Source organism: Megalobrama amblycephala, linkage group LG2 (assembly GCF_018812025.1).
Source record: "Megalobrama amblycephala isolate DHTTF-2021 linkage group LG2, ASM1881202v1, whole genome shotgun sequence".
Taxonomy (NCBI): Eukaryota; Metazoa; Chordata; class Actinopteri; order Cypriniformes; family Xenocyprididae; genus Megalobrama; species Megalobrama amblycephala.
In genome coordinates this window covers 47,455,413-47,473,012 of record NC_063045.1, presented here as the reverse complement: position 1 = coordinate 47,473,012, position 17,600 = coordinate 47,455,413, and the positions used below count along the sequence as shown (strand labels likewise).

The following is a 17,600-nucleotide window of genomic DNA, read 5'->3' as shown; positions in this document are numbered from 1 at the left end:
CAAATATTATTTATGTTATCTCACATTATATTTTGTAATGTGATTTTTCAAAATAGTATAATAGTTTATAACAATAACAATAACAAACAACCCTAACAATTGCCTTATCTATATCAATAGACATGTGAGATTAAAGCATTAAAGCCCCCCACCAATCCGACCGGCCCACCTGGAATATCATTTGGCCCACCTTTCATCTCATATCTGGAGCCGGGCCTGATTGAAATCATTCTTTTTTTCTATTTTCGAAGTCTAATATTAATTCATTGTAATAACTTCTTTCATTTGGTCAAATGCTTCAGCAAAATGTTTAACTCATGAAGGTGCTCAAATATGATGCTTGATTTTGCTTCCAGACGTTGGCTGTGCTGTCTCCCATCATCAGGTGTGTGGATCAGCCACCAGAGACACCCTGAACGAGGAGTGTGTGAGGACCTCTCTGCTCTTCCACCACTGCAATCAGCCTAATACCCTGTTAGCTCTTCAAGCTGAACCAGAGTACACAGTAAGGGTTCACGGTTATTTTAGTAAGAGCTCCAAACCACTGAATGGGTCATTTAGGGGGTAATTGTGGCCCTGGCTGAGTTCTCCGCTGGATGTCCTTGTTTAGAAACACTGAAGGATTGAACAAGCATCTCTGCCCCTCTCATCTCTGAAACTGCAGAGAGGACCTGCTGACCACAGACGGTGGCTGCCTCCAACTATAAACCTCCCCTGAACCGTGTAAGATTGTGTCCGTCAAGCTCAATACCTTTTCAGCTGAACTCTGGGAAAGCCTTCTCCTTTGTTGCTCTAATAAAAAAAAAAAAACATAATAGCTTCTCATTTATATTCTCACCTATATATCTCACTTACTCACACAAGGAGTTTTCAGCAGGTTGTTAGCAGGATGAATTCTATTCACAATTTAGTCGGAACACCATTAAAATGTTCTACAGCCTCTTGTTTGTTTATTCAACAGTGTAAATTAAAGGAAAAATATATAAAAAGCAACCATTTTTCTTACACCTTATACATGTTAGTGTATACGCCTTAAACTTTGCTTGTACAATACTCATCAAAATGTTGGGGTTAGTAATATATATTATATAAATACTTTTATTTAGTGATTATAAGTGACAGGAAAAACACATTTATACTGTTACAAAAGATTTCTTTTTCAAATAAACTCTGTTCTTTTGAACTTTTGATTCTTTTGAACAATCTAGAAAAAAAAAAAAGATCATGGTTTATACAAAAATATTAAGCAACACATTGATTTTCTACGGAAGAGGATTAGGGCCAAGCAATAATAAAAAAAATAAAACCATCTCAAGATTAAAGTTGTTAAATTTCGAGAAAAAACTCGTTAAATTTTGAGAAAAAAGTCTAAATAAAATGTTGAGAATAAACTCATTAAATTACGAGAAAAAACTTGTTAAATTTCAAGAAAAAAGTCGAGATAAAATGTTGAGAATAAACTCGTTAAATTTCGAGAAAACAACTCGTTAAATTTCGAGAAAAAAGTCGAGATAAAATGTTGAGAATAAAGTCATTAAATTACGAGAAAAAAGTCGTTAAATTACGAGAACAAATTCGTTAAATTATGAGAAAAATGTCATTAAATTTCGAGAAAAAAGTCGAGATAAAATGTTGAGAATAAACTCGTTAAATTATGAGAAAAAAGTCGTTAAATTACGAGAACAAATTCGTTAAATTATGAGAAAAATGTCATTAAATTTTGAGAAAAAAGTCGAGATAAAATGTTGAGAATAAACTCGTTAAATTATGAGAAAAAAACTCGTTAAATTTCGAGAAAAAAGGCGAGATAAAATGTTGAGAATAAACTCATTAAATTATGTTTGTTCTCGTAATTTAACGACTTTTTTCTCGTAATTTAATGACTTTATTCTCAACATTTTATCTTGACTTTTTCTCGAAATTTAACAAGTTTTTTTCTCGTAATATAACGAGTTTATTCTCAACATTTTATCTCGACTTTTTTCTTGAAATTTAACGAGTTTTTTCTCGAAATTTAACGAGTTTAATCTCGAGATGGTTTTATTTTTTTATTATTGCTTGGCCCTAATCCTCTTCCGTAATTTTCACATTGATAATAATAAGTGTTGTTTCTTGAGCAGCAAATCATGATTTCTGAAGGATCATGTGATACTGAAGACTGGAGTAATGGATGCTGAAAATTCAACTTTGAAATCACAGGAATAAATTACATTTTAAAATATATTAAAATAGAAAACAGTCATTTTTGTAACTTTTATTTTTAAAGTAAAAAATGAATCAATACATAATCAACCCTTTTTCCAAAACGTGTTTTTTTCTAACCCTGATTCATAATGGTAAGCCTATTATAATAAATATAAAACGGATAGCTCCGGCCCTTGATTCTGATTGATTGAGCCGTGTTCGAAGTCGTTCCAAAATTCACGAAAACATACAGCTGACCGCATTACATAAATATCGATGCGCCACTGTTGCTGCATCTGTCTTAGCAACCACTCTATGCTGTGGTGGCATTGATTGTGGTTAGCTGAAAAAGTTTGACATGAAGTACACTAAATCATGCACCTCCGGCGAATCACCCGTTTTAAAAAGCGCCGAACAGAGGAGAGTCTGCTGGCCAAAAGAGAACACGACAGAGCTCCTAATAAAATCAGAATCAACACTGGAGATTCTTAACTTTACGGAGATTAGATCGGGGCTATTTGAAATGTTGTAAAAGCATCCCAGATGTGGCGTTTTTATTTAACAGGTGACTTTTATTTAAAAGATAACCATACAGTAAAAAGATAGTAATGTTTTATGAGCAGTAGGATAGCCACATTAATCCGCACAGTCAGGCAGAGCCGAAGCACAACCAAAACAATGTTCTTCCACAAAATATCCTTTTTTAACCGCTAGAGGGACATAGTTACATAGTGTACCTTTAAATGGCAATAATATTTTACAATATTACTGTTTTTTTCTGTATTTTTAATTAAATAAATGCAGCCTTGGTGAGCATAAAAGAGTTTTTAAAAACATTAAAAAAATATACCGACCTCAAACTTTTGAACAGAAGTGTATATAATATCATGAATTAGTAATTCATAAATATCATTAAGGTTTAGGGGAGTCAAGTGCCATGATATTTAATGGTGCTGATCCTACAGTTTTGTTAAAATATATTGTTTTTTAAGAAATAATACTAAATACTATTCCAAACCTTTTTTCTTCATTATGATATCAGGGCAATTGTGTCACACAGACATTGTTGACAATATGCATTTTTTAATGTATTTAAAAAAAAAAAAAAAAAAAAATAGAATGGACAAAAAAAATGAACATCATGTTATTGACCAATGCTTTCAGTTACAAATAAGAGCGTATTGTATCTCAGCTCTCTTTGGGCGCATTTTAACAAGTTCTGCAGGATTGTTTTGGGCCTATCACTTAGCATTAGGAGCCGGGATTGCTTGTATGATACCGCCATGGTACACAGTTCAGACCGGGCCTGCAAGACTGGAAAGCGCTGTTGAACACACAGGAGATTAACAGGAACATTCCCCTGTACACAAATGCAGACATGACAGATGCTTTTGTTGTGCACCTGATGCGGGGAGGGGTGTTCTGCAGGGCTGCTGCCTTTCCCAGCAACACACAACTACAACTGAACATCCCTGCCGCTAAATAATGTGACACACTTTCCCTCTCTCTGCTGTCTATTGCTGTTTCAGCACTGTTAGAAATCATGTCACTTCATTCATCTCTCCCTGTCTTTTCCCTCTCATACCCACTCCCTTCCTCTCTCTCCACGAGCAGATGGATAAAAAGCGCCAGTATCACGGCTTCTTTTAGTTAAGCTGCAGAAACAGCATGAGATTAATAAATTCAATATGAATAGAGAGTTAATGAAAGGAGCCTCTCCCCCTCCCCTCTCAGCTGTGTTTTCTGTCGTCTGAGGAGCCTGTAAGTAGCACCATTGAAAAGCAGGAGTCAGCAGAAACAGCCCCTGGATCGCAGATAGACTTTGACCTCTGCAGATTCCTCTGTGGCAGCTCACTTTGTCATTCTTCTGCAGCTTTTACCAATAAACACATCAACATTTAGATCTGACACAATATGGGCACAAAAACACATTATTGTAATAAAATGACAATCAGTTAAATTCAATGTATGGTAGTATTGCTTGAAATTAATTCAGTTCATTAGGAGGGGGGAAACAACTGAGACTGTTTTCCTGAGCCCTGGGTTCTCTAGGGATGGGGTTTTCAAACTTTTTGCAACCACACAGATCCTCAAATATAAAGATCCACCTGCGAGGGAGCCCCAGGTAAAAAAATAAAGTATACTTGAATGCACTAAAAAAATACTTAAATACAAGCAAGTACATTTGTAGTACATTCTTATTTTTAAAATGGTAAAAGTTATACACTAATTAAAAGTATATTTCTACTTCAGTATGCTTCAGTGCACTTGAAAAAGTATAATAAATACCACTAATACTTAAATTGATTTTTAGCGCATTGAAATAAAGTATACACTCTATTTAAGTACACTTAATAGAAATGCACTATAGCGCTAACACTTAAATTGATTTCAAGTGTACACTGTAAAGAATTATTTTCCTGATTTGTTATCACAACAATTTTTCTTTTGTCAAATCAACTAGTTAATGTGGTTCAGATAACATAATATTTTGAGTTTCTGTTAATTAAATCAGTCACCTTCATTGTATTAACTCAAAGTTTTAATTTCAGTTAACTTAAAATTTTAAGGCAACCCGGTAACTTACTTTTTACAGGGAAAACCAACAATTCTTTTTTACAGTGTAGTCAGATAAAGTAAACCAAATATACAGAAGTGTTTTGCAAAAGTGTACTATGAACGCTTTACATAAAATTTTAGTGAATTTTTATATATATTATCACTGTTCTATTTTAATGGATATTTCATGAAAATAAATGTATACATTTGAAATGAATTATTTATTGTATAAAAATATGTGGGCAATTCATTATAAATTTCTATTCTATAGCCTATTTTCTATACTTTCTGTGAGTGTATTTAAAAATGTATAAGATGGGTTCAAGTGGTAACTAATACATTTTTTAATACAGAGATAGTATGTTAAAAGCACATCTTAGTTCAAATTCACGGTGTCTCAAAATAGCACAGTTGAGTACACTTAGATGTTCTTAAGATTATCTTAAGAAGTACTAAAGAATCATTTTTAGTATATTAAGAACAAAATTAGTGTGTGAAAATAGAGATCTTTAAGTACATTAAGGAAGTGTATTAAGTGTACTGAAATAAAGTGTATTTTAGTGCACTTTTTTTCACCTGGGCCCCCTTCCCATTATAGACAGCTATATATCCATGTATAAAGAGCCTTAAAAAGATTAAGTGACGTAGTTTAAAGGCAACATGTTTCCAAAATTAAATATTTGTCTTTCATTTTGTCATTGTTCTAAAGGTAAAGTGAATCATAAAAAAAAATATTTGGAAAATATTTTAAGATAATGTATCATTAATTTCTATAATAAATACTGTATATTGTATTTTTTTTTTTTTTTTTTTTGTAGACACCATGATACATCATTCAAAATATCTGAGAAAGCAAGATAATTTTTTAAAATTGTTTTAATATTTTTACTTTTATTTTCCAAGGATGCATTAAATTGATCAAAAGTGACAGTAAAGTATAATCAAATAAATGCTGTTCTATTCATCAAAGAATGAATACTGATAATAATAAGAAGCATTATTAATAATTGAGTACCAATAATAACTGATAATAACTGAGCACCAAATTAGACTTCTTTCAAAAGCATTAAAAAATTCTACCAACCACAAACTTCTGAATGATAGTGTAGTACTACCAAACAGCCGTTGTGTTAATATTAATTTAAAAAGTTGTCACCTTTTACACTTAAAGTAAGACATATTCCTCTGAGCTCCATCAACAGTTAGGCAGATCCCCCAAAGATTGAAATCCTAGAATTGCCCCCGCATTCAGTCAAATCTGCGGTGCACCTGACAGACATGATATAAAGTTAAGGCACTGAAAGATGTCAAATAAAATAGATTAAAATAGCACAACCTCAAATTTAGATTTTTCTCTTTTTTTGACATTTTGACAACTGTCTCTCGGGGGACTAAGAACAGATACGCATCAAGCTTTCTGTGGAATCCAGAAATAACACCCGTGAGCGTCACCTCAGCAAGCCTGCAAAAGTCCAAACATGCTGAGACGTCCACAACGAACAAGACACTGAGAAATCAGCCACCCACACAATTTGGCCCTGCTTTCCCCTCGCTCGTCTCAAAGGACAGAATCAATGACAAATGAAAACCACTGTCCTCTCTTAAATCAAAGCATGCACACGCTGCAGTTTCACCTTGTGTCTGGGTATAGGGGCTGCCAATTAGACATGAAACAGTGGGTAGCGGCGTCCTTGCCAGGTTATCCTCAAGGACAGGCATCAGAAAGGCAGGCCTGCCAGGAGGAGGGGGGGGGTGACTGGGGGTCCGTGTGCTCGGATGCTGCCACAGAGGACATGGCTACAGGTTGGCCATCTGACCACAATTCGTACAGTATTTTGACATGAGATGCTGAATGATTATGTAGCCATTTACACAGGCAATATAATGGGAAACCCCCAACATCCAGCTAAAAATGATCAGAATTTTAACTGTAAAAGACAAAAAAAATATCCTACAGTAAAAACCTGTTAATACTTCACAGTAAGTTCACTGCAGAGAAAATCTGTAATAGATCTTATGGGGCATTTTATGTAACGTTACAGTAAAATTCTGTTAAATGTACAGTTTTTGAAAGTGAAAAAGAACAATTTTATAATGTACAGTGAAAATAAATAAATAAATAAACAAATAAATAAATTCCCAGACTTCTCTGTATGAGAATTCTGATGGTCACATTTACTGTTTTTTTCAATGAAATAACTGAATCAGTTATGTACATGAGTGTTTTTTTATTCATCTCATGTTGTTAAATAAATGTTTATTGCATTATTTTAGTGTCATGTGTTATCATGATAATGATTTGTGTTTATGACACTGTGTGTACCTTCTAGGCCTGTAGGCTATGTTATATTTACCTCAGCTTGAAAAGCTAATTGTGAATGAACTAACATTATTTCAAGGTACACTATCATGTAACATTTTTGTTCAAAATTAAATAGTAAATAATGAGTCAATGCATCATCAGTAGTTATTCAAATTCAAAATGTGTTTTGTCTTACTGATTCTCTTATATTTTAGACCTAGCGGGATGGTTTTCACAGGATATTGCGTACATAAAGTCACTCGCCTGTATAGCTTGTCATAGAGAAAAGTTGTTCCGGCTACTTTGGCGGTGGTGTAGAGAGTAGCACGTCTGTAAGAGTTCACGCCGTGAACGCAGCATTTGTCTCAACCAATCACGCCATCTCGTAATCTTGAAATGACAACACGTGACGTTATACTCGGAGCTGACTGGGAATGATGCGTTTCTATCATGCTTTCTATGGCCCCACTATCAAAGCCTAAAATGAATATACAGCGGTCAGGCGGTACAGCGGCCACGTGGTACATGTGGGAGCTTTCAGAAAACTCCCAGCTTACAAGCTGTAATCACGAGCTCTACGAGGACGTGAACGCTTTTACAAGCTAGAATCTCGTAACTACAGGAATTACGAGGCCGCGTGAACGCACCTAAAGACTATAGACAAAGAATATTCACTAACAAGCAGCGAAACTCAGTAGAACGTTCCATTGCAACAACGGCGCCCAGCAGCTGCCCTGAGTTCCCGCCATTTTGGCGTGAAAGCGACTCGTCGGTGCACTAGTTTCTATGGCAATATCAGCTGCTTTGTTAAAAAAAAAATCACTAGTACTATCACTAGTGATCATCAAATCCTTTTAAGTTTATTTTACAGACTTTGTGTTTAAGTCTTCCACTTTTTTCACAAAACCTTTGCTCTCTAGAAACCCAGTCAGTTTGGGTTAAAATTGTTTGCAGTTCAAGTATTAGCATTATAAACACTGAATTAATACCAACATATGAAATTAAATTAAGGACATGCATCAGAAAAATTGTGAATGTTGGACAATAAATAACAGAAAATAACAGCTTGATTTTGTAGTGTTGTATGTTAAAGCAAAAGTGTCCAAACGTGGGAATTGTGATAACGGACACAGCAATGCATCATGTATTATAAGATCATTATGTTTGTATAATGAACTGAAATATATTGTTTGCTTTAAACCATGCTTTAAACATGATGACCTTAAATTTATTAATTATTAATTTACTATTAATAAATGTGTAAAGTTGCATAAAATGGAAATAATAAAGTAGGCTAACTACGTTACCTCAGATGGTTGAATGGTTGGATTCCACATCTGGTAAAATAAAACATATATAAGACAATACAACATTTACTGTAGAAGCCATAAAATTTACTGGTGACTTAATTTAAAAAAAAACTGTTCTATTGCGCTTCTGATTTGGCAGTGAAATTCGCCGATTTTGGGTGCGTAAGATGTGAAGGATTCTATGGTCCAGTTAAGTATTTTCACCCGATCATGGCGGCCGCGCTACCGGAGCGCCATCTAGTGGCTGTTGCCCAAAAAGGATAAGAGTTTCGCCTCTTGGGTTCTATTCGGTTGTTAAGTCTGACGTCACGCGGCAGCGCTTCCGGGTCCTAACCTGGTCCTAACGCGAGAATGGAGCGCGCAAGATGGCGCCGTGAGTACAAGTGTTGAGACCTAGCGCCCATTAACAAAGTTAAATTTAAGCAATAAAACGGACTTTTTGCTTTCAATCTGCGCCCTATTGGGATGTTAACTGATAATTGTCTGCTACGGTTTGCTCACGTTTAAGAAAAAATGTCAACTGATAAGAAACGGAAGAACTTTGCGACGAAGAAGAAAGAATTGGCTGCTGACATGGATGCGTCAGCCAGCTCTGCTGCTGCCCATAACGTCCTTGTCGACAGTTGTCACGATTACTATGGACCTGAAGAGAAAGTGGAATTTTCGGTGATGTCTGTAGAAGATTTCCCCTCACTCCCGTGTACTCCTTTGAAGCCTCCTTCAAAAAAAGGCCGAGGTGAGTCCGCTGACGACATAATTTCGAAACTCTCTGAGCTCATTAACATGAGGTCTGATAAACTCGAGTCAATGGTTGCTGCCAACACTTCTCACATTGCCGGATTGAGAGAAAAGCTGAACTCCGTGTGTAATGATGTGAATGAGGTGAAAACCAAAGTTTCCCAAGTAGAGTCATCGCTGTTGAAAGAGAGTAATCGAATCACTGCAGTGGAGTCACGCATCACTGAATTGGAGCGGTACTCCAGACGTTGGAATCTGAAATTACATGGCGTGCCAGAAAATGTCGACGAGAAAGATGTAAGGAAAGAAGTGGTTCGCATTTGTCAGAAACTACTGCCACCAGAACACGCTGATCGTCTCCCGGATGTGATTGACACTGTGCATCGTGTTGGTGTCAAGAAAATGAACTCTGCCCGCGGTGTAATCATCCAGTTCTCTTCGCGTCTACACAGGGCAGCAGTGTGGGCAGCGGCCAAAAACTCCATTTATCTACGGGAAAACGGCCTGCGCTTCAGAGAGGATCTTTGCAAGGCCGACAGAGAAAGTAGAATGAAGTTGTGGCCATTAGTAGACGAAGCACGGAAAGCAGGAAAGATTGCCTACTTTGTAGCTGGTCGTGCCTTTGTGGAAAAAAAAGAGATTTTTCCATCAGGGTGAATTTTCTCAACTTTGAGATAAAATATTTACATGCTTATTTATAAAAAACAAACTTTTCTGTTCTTCACCAAATTTTTTTTACATTTATTTATTTTATTATTATTTTTTTTTTTAAGTTAAATTCAATTTAAAAATGGTGCTTTTGTGCACATGGTCCTTTTTGTTCAAGACCATATTTTCTGGTGACCATATTTTCATCTCAAGATCCGATAGCTAATGTCCTTATTCCGTCCGTTTATACCGACGAAGCTACAGTTGATGTGGTGCTTTCTGTTCTCATCACGTTTAGTAGTCGTCTTTGAGCTTCTGTTTTGAGAAATTTGTTCAAGTGACTTCTATTTCTGCCGTTTTATTCTAATCTTGCTTTTCTGATGTCCTTGTCTTTAATTTCTCTCAATGCCAGGGGACTTAGGAACAATTTAAAACGGAAAGCCATTTTTTTATTTGCCAAACAACATAAAACGGATTTTTGTTTTTTTCAAGAGACTCACAGCATCTCTGAGGATGTGCCTTTTTGGAAATCCCAGTGGGGAAATGACATTTTTTGTTCTCATGCTTCTCAACGCTCTGCAGGTGTTTGTACACTCAAAAACTTATTTGCTGGAAAACTTCCCTATACAGACTTTGATACTAATGGACATTTTCTATGTCATGTTGTTCAAATTCATAACTCTAATTTCATTGTCATAAATATTTATGGGTACAATACAAAGGCAGAAAATGACATTCTTTTAGATAGAGTAGAAGAGAGAATTGTTCATTGGTTAGCTAAATTTCCTAAAGCACATATGATTTTGGGTGGTGATTTTAATATCACATTAGATAACGTGATTGATAGATGGCCTCCAGGATCTTGTTCTAACACAAATGTAAAGCTAAAAATGTTAATGCAACGATTTGATTTGATTGACGCTTGGAGAGTTAAGCATCCTAATAACACTACTTTTACATGGTGTAATAATTCAAGGTCTAAACAATCGAGAATTGATCTGTGGTTAGTTTCCCATGTGCTTGAAGACAACCTAAGTACTAATATTTTGTCTACCCCATTATCTGATCATAAGGCGATACAAATCAAAATTGATCTACTGCCGATATCCTCCACTAAATTTTATAATTCTTATTGGAAACTTAACAGCTCAATACTGAAACATGAGACTGTTATTCTAGAAGTGAAGAAATTTATTCATTCCTTTTGGACTAAAGCTAAAGCAGAAAGGGTCTATGGTAAACATTGGGAGTTGCTTAAATTTGAATTGGGCAAATTTTTCAGAAATTATTGTAATAATATTGCCAAACTTAAAAGAGCCCAAGAAGAGAACATCATTTCCACCATTGCTTACTTGTCTTCTAGATTCCCTAATAGCTTATCTGTGGAAGAAAGTAATACTCTCTTTGAATATCAGCACAAATTGGATGAACTTTATAAATCAAGAGCTGAAGGTGCCTTTGTAAGGTCCAGAAGACGCTGGCTCGAAGAAGGAGAACAAAATTCAGCTTACTTTTTTAGATTGGAAAAATCTCTGACTAAAAACAACATTCATCAGTTGAAAATTGGTAACTCTTTCTCTGAAGACCCGAAAGAAATAGCCAAATATTGTTCAGAATTTTATAAGAATCTTTATAGCAGCCGATTCTGTTGTGACAGCACTATATCCTTTATGGCCTCGGTAGGTAGCATTGATGGTATTAGTGCTTCCGATAAAGATTTTTGTGATCGCCCCATCACACTAGTTGAGGTTCTTGAATCTATAAAAAATTTAAAAGTAAATAAATCGCCAGGTGTAGATGGCCTCACTTCAGAATTTTACCATAGATTTGCAAAAGATTTGGCCCCTTTTCTGTTAGAAGTAATTTATGAAAGTATTAGTATGGGATCTCTTCCTTCTACCCTAACACAAAGTTTAATAACTCTTATCCCCAAACCTAAAAAAGACTTACTATTAATTGATAATTGGCGCCCGATTAGTCTTTTAAATTGTGATTATAAAATTATTGCCACAATTTTTGCCAAACGTTTAAAAGCCATTTTAGAGGACATAATAGATGAAACACAATCAGGCTTTCTAAAAAATAGACACATCTCGAACAATATTCGATTGGTTCTTGATTTGTTAGATTATTCGGAGTTAGTAGGTGATGATAGTTATATGCTTTTTCTGGACTTTTACAAAGCCTTCGATTCTATCGAACATGGTTTTATTTTCAAAACCTTAGAAAAATTTGGCTTTGGGGACCTGTTCACTAGAGCAATTAAAACTTTATATGCCCACGGTAATTCTTCCATTAAGCTCAAACACGGCACCTCTCCAAGATTTGAACTGCAGCGGGGGATACGTCAGGGGTGTCCCATTTCGCCATACTTGTTTATATTGACTACACAATTGCTAGCCATTTACGTCAAGAATAGTGCCTTGCAAGGAGTTAGTATCATGGGAAAGGAGATCATCATCAGTCAACTGGCCGATGATACTACCCTTTTCCTTAAAAATTCAGACCAGATTTCTTTAGCTCTTAATACTATCAAAACGTTCTCCAATGCTTCTGGGCTTCACCTTAATGTGCTCAAATGTGAATTAATGCCAATAAAGCAATTCTCCGTTTCCAGCATTTGTGATATCCCAGTCAAAGAGACAATAACCTACCTTGGAATAGTAATCTCCAAAAATCCCAAACTTAGATGTGATTTAAACTTTTTGCCTATTATAGAGAAAACTAAAAGAAAATTTAATCAGTGGCTTCAGAGAGACTTATCGTTGAAAGGAAGGATTCTGCTCTCTAAGGCAGAAGGCATCTCACGTCTGACATATGCCGCCATCTCTTTAGAACTTGATAGAGTGATGTGTAAAAGGATTGACCAACTACTATGTAATTTTGTATGGAAAAATAAGACTCATTATGTAAAAAAATCTGTTTTGTCCAACAGCTTCAGTAACGGTGGTCTTAATTTTGTTGATTTTACAACGTTAAATAATACATTTAAGATCAACTGGTTGAGGAATTATTTGAGAAATCCATCCAGTATTTGGAATATTATACCAAAATATGTATTTTCTCAATTGGGGGGTTTGAATTTTCTTTTGATGTGTAACTTCAGCATTGAGAAGATCCCTGTTGCTCTTTCCAATTTCCACAAACAAGCACTATTGGCATGGTCTATGATCTTCAAACACAACTTTTCTCCAACCAGTTACTTCATTTGGAATAATAAGAATATTTGTTATAAACATAAGTCTTTATTTTTTGAAAATTGGTTTAAGAATGGAATCAATCGGGTTAGTCAACTATTTAATCAGGATGGTTTCCTATTTACTTACCAAGAGTTTCTTTCTCATTATAATATTCCTGTTACTCCAAAACAGTTTGCCATTGTATTTGGTGCTATCCCTAATGGTGTCACTATGTTATTTAGAAGCTGTAATAGGGTTTTGACAAGTTCTGAAATGCCTCTCCCAGACCCGACTGACACGTATATAGGCAGAATATGCTTTAAATCTACACTAAAAAGTAATAGAGATATTCGTTCTCTTTTTCTTAATGATTGGGTTTCCACTCCTCATGTCATTTCAATATGGAATAATTTAGTGGAAAACATATTGTGGAAGAAGGTTTGGACTCTTCCTAACAAGTATCTTTTGGTAAATAAGGTCAAAGAGATTTCATTTAAGCTTATTCATCGGTACTATCCTGTAAAAACCTTCATTGTGTCTAAATTTAAATTAAATATAGATGTGAACTGTACTTTTTGTGATACACAACCAGAAACTCTCTTTCATCTTTTCTGGCATTGTGATCATACAAGAAAACTTTGGCAAGACATTTGCCAATTTATGGTAGACTATATATATGAAGACTTTGAGCTTTATTTTAAGGATGTCTTGTTTGGATTTGTTATTTTTGAGAAGCAGCACGAAAATGTTTTTTTTCTTTCCAACCTAATTATTTTACTTGCAAAATACTTTATCCACAAATGTAAATTTATGAAAGTGACCCCCTACTTTTGTCACTTTCAAGAAGATGTTAAGATCTATATTAAATCTTTATCTACCTCCTGTAACAAAAAGGCTACTAAAACTTTAAATGTATGCTCACTTTTTGGTGTCTTTGTATAATCTTTATTTTGTTTTATGGGGAGGATTGTTTATGTTGTTATTTATTGTTATTGTTTAATTGATATTTGCCCATTTATTTATTTTTATCCTTTTTTTTTTTTTTTTAATTTAATTTATTTTTATTATTAATATTTATTACTATTAATTATTTTTTCTTTCTTTTTCATTTTCAATGTGATGTCATGTTTGGCTATCCCTGAACCCCTGGCTCTTTTCTCTTGACTATTTCTCACTTCTGTACTTTGTAAGCAAATGTGTAATTTCAATAAAAAAAAATTCAAAAAAAAAAAAAAAAAAAAAAAAAAAAAAAAAAAAACCTGGTCCTAACGCTCTATCTCATACCACAAGAAAACAACAAATGGTGCTATACATACACGATGTGGTGTATACTACAAACAAATATATAATTATAACCTTTATCTCCATACCAAAATTCCAGATGGCCAGACAATGATTCATCTTTTATAAATCATTCATATCTGTGACGCTGTGAGCACGGAGACTGTTGTGTAGACTGTAAGTATTTAAAATGTTTAACTTTTTTAAATGATTGATGTTTATAAATATTGAATAAATAGCGCTCATAAACGGCCGTCGATGGCATTCTCAAGTGAAACGAGTCGAGGCTTGGCCCCGGAAACGGCGTTCTTTACCTCACGACTTAACAAGCGGATACTCAAGAGGGTTCACTCCAGTTATGAATGGGAGAAACCATAGACATTATAATAAACATTATTATATGTCTATGGGAGAAACTGCAACGCGCAATATGGCGGAATACGTCCCGCCTTCTAAGTAAAAGAGCCAATCGCTGATTGATAAAGTCAATGCGTCACAGCAGCTGCCGTTAGAGGCTCCGGTTCCCATAGAAACCTGAGACTGACGCATAAGACTGATTGGCTCGTCTAGCCTGAAAAATAGGCTTTTTAAATGCTATTTAAGCATAAGAAACAACATTTATGAGACGGTTCATGTCAGATTTTGTTGCTGATTTGAAATATGTAATTTATTTGTGAGTTCGCCAAGCAGTTTTTGATATTTCAGGATTCCCTCATTCAAATAGATAGGCTGCCCGGAGGCGTTGCAAATATGGCCGCCGAGTGGACAGACTTTCTTTGAAAGGGACTTTGGTTGAGCGCGCAAAATCTTCAACCTCCAGGGAAAAACGCAGATGAGAGTCGGTTGGCAAAAAGAGAACGCAACAGAGCATGTAATAAAATGATAATTAACAGGGGCTTGGCTTTTCGGAGATGTCGAGAACTGAGGGATTTGAAATGTAAAAGCGGCGCGGAGATGGCGTTTTTATTACTCAACAGGTGAGTAAAATATTTTATTGAACAGTTAAATTGCCATATGTAACGTTAGCTCTGTGTCTAACAGAGTTAATAGTAAAGCGTATTGTGAAGGGTCATTTCATTATGATTGTTGTTTTAACGCTGTTTTATGAGCAGTAGGTTAATCTGTCTCTCAGAAAGCACCGTATTCATCCGCACAGTCACGCTGCGCAGAGCCGAAGCACAACCAAAACAAGTTTTTTTTCGCAAAATGCACGCAGATTTGTTTTTTAACCACTAGATGGCCATAGTGTACATTTCAGTTAATGAAATACGTGTTTGTTTGTTTGTTTACTGTAAAATTAATTCAAAATCTGTAGATCTTAAAATGATGCTATGGGCCTATTTTTATGATAAAGTTCTGGCAACCTCAGCTGCAGTTTTTGTTTTTACCGTAAATTGTACTTTTTTTTAACATTAAATTGCTGTAGAAGTAGCTATTTGGCTGTTAATGTAAAACAGACCGTTACATTACAACTGGGCATTTTACCATTTGTTTATGTGCAGGTGATGATGTGCGTGTGACAGTCTGGCTCTTATCCGAAAGGCCACTGGTCACACGCATACTCGCCGAAACACTTCTTGTGCACCAGGCCACAAGAAAGAGTGAAACTGCAATAGCAAATGGCTCAGTTTAACGGGTGTTAACACAAAGAGCTATAAAGTGCGACAACTGTGCGATAAACACTCATGATAAATTGTAATATGCTCTGTGGAGGATATGGCAAGGATGTGCAATCTGACGCTGTTTGTGCGTGTGTGTGTGTGTGTGTGTGTGTGTGTGTGTGTTTGTAAAATTGAAAACGGTTGGAATCAATATGGGTATTACAGCATTAGCCATGGAGAGATATACCATAAACTGTTTCAACATGCACCCATAGCAAAGCAATTTACACACCTGCTCAGTGCTTATGAATAATGCATACTCATATCAGTGCTGCAGCAGAGCCATGTACTGTAAGCTGCTTTAATAACTGTATGAGTAAAGTCACCTTTGATACTAATTCCTAGATGTATGGAAGTGTGTGTGTGTGTGTGTGTGTGTGTGTGTGTGTGTGTGTGTGTGTGTGTGTGTGTGTCTTATCTGAGTTCATCTTTATGATATTTCTTGGACTTTTTATTTTATGGACTTAACCTCCTAATATAATAATCATACTCATTTATTATTTCAACAAGATCATAAAATCTATAATAATAATTTTTATTATTAATAATAATATTATAAACATTTTAAGAATTTATATTTATCATTCTTAATAATGATAATGAAATACTATTATTAATACATTAATATTTATAATAATAATAATAAGTAAATATTAATGTATTAATTATTTATCATTATAATTATTACTATTTATAATAAACTATTGTTATTAATAAATTAATATTTACAATAATGACAATATTATTGCAAAAACATTTTATTATAAATAATAAATATAAATAGATATTGTAAAAAACAATGTCTAATAATATACATTTTAAAGATTTAGCATTTACTACTCTTTCACGTCTCTCCTTTCAACATTTCTTCCTTTTATTTTTGGGTTACTTATAAAACTGTCACTCCCATTTGTATCATCGGGATGTTTATCATGTTTTGATAGTTCCTTCAAATGCATTTCCACACAAAACATTCAACTCAAACTCGAGCTCTGTGAAAGTTGTGAGTCTGAGAGCCCTCAAGCAAAAACATTGTGTAATCAGTGTGTATGATTGGAACCACCAACAGTCTGCAAGAGTTTTGATGAACAATCGAACTGTTCAGTCTGTCTCTTGAACACAGATCCACTGCGAGTATCTAGATCTTGTTCAGACCATTAACGTGGGTCTGGTGATTTCAATCGCACAGACTGATTACATAACAATACTTTTGCTTAAGGGCTCTTCCACTCACACATTCCAGCATGAAAAGAAGCTTAGAGATATGGGAACAGCAGTCAACCCATATTTCAGCTATGGGCAGCACAATCACACACAGGTTTCCTTGAGAACTCTAACCTCTAATAACCACTAAGCAAATGGCTTTAATATGTCTGGGATATGATGAAACACGTCCTCTCTGGGCAAAATTCATCTTCTCAGCATTTTTTTTCCCAGCTAGTTGGTACACAGAGGTTTAAAATGTCTTTTTGCATGGTGGATCTGCATTGCACAACAATATATATATATATATATATATATATATATATATATATATATATATATATATATATATATATATATATATATATATATATATTCTGAAATCAGTGCAGTGTAAAATAAAATAAAACAAAACAAACAGCATTAGATAATATTGAAAATTGGTGTCACTGTGAGAAATAAAGGAAACACAGTAACACTTTACAATAAGGTCTCATTCGTTGTATTAACTTACATAGCAATGCACAGTAACACT

General features: G+C 34.8%; 1 protein-coding gene across 1 annotated transcript in view; it reads left to right on the top strand.

Annotated features, from left to right (window-relative positions):
* Window positions 1–14,889: 14,889 nt before the first annotated feature.
* rnft1 (ring finger protein, transmembrane 1) overlaps window positions 14,890–17,600 on the top strand; it is a 46,314-nt gene continuing 43,603 nt past the window's right edge. The window contains exon 1 of the mRNA XM_048181621.1: window positions 14,890–15,178. The gene's annotated coding sequence lies outside the window, so the exon portion shown is untranslated. The remainder of the gene's footprint in view (window positions 15,179–17,600) is intronic.